Raw genomic sequence first — 745 nt, forward strand, 5'->3', positions numbered from 1 at the left:
GTAGTATTTGAAAAATAATTTTATATAAATAAATATATATATATATATATATATATATATATATATATATATATATATATATATATACAATATATATATATATATATATATATATATATGTATACAGTATATATATATATATATATATATATATATATATATATATATATATATATATATATATATATGTATGTATATATACGTATATGGACACACACTTACATATATATATGTATATATATATATATATATATATACAGTATAGATATGTATATATATATATATATATACAGTATAGATATGTATATGTATATGTATAAATAAATATATATATATATATATATATATATATATATATATATATATATATATATATATATATACAGTATATGCGGGTGTGTGTTATGTACTTTTAGTGAATAGTTGAGACGCCAAATGATAATGCAGAATTGAAATATAGAAAATCAATTTGTAACATTTGTATGCTTTTGCTAACAAAGATGGCTCTTCACAATCTTTGATTCGCTAAGGTTGAAGAAGGCTTCCCCCAGTTCATAGAAGTAGTAAGAAGAGCAACTCTTTATGTTTTGCCATGGGAACACTGGAGACATCTGACGAACTATTTCCCTTAAGTGTCGGCATTCTTTAGATTCTAACTGTACCATATAAGATGTAGAGACCTTGTTCAATAAATCAGTCCTCTGAACTTACTCTGTTATTTTATGTTTCTTTTTCTCTGTGGTTC

The sequence above is a fragment of the Palaemon carinicauda genome, chromosome 21, assembly GCF_036898095.1.
Source record: "Palaemon carinicauda isolate YSFRI2023 chromosome 21, ASM3689809v2, whole genome shotgun sequence".
Lineage (NCBI taxonomy): Eukaryota > Metazoa > Arthropoda > Malacostraca > Decapoda > Palaemonidae > Palaemon > Palaemon carinicauda.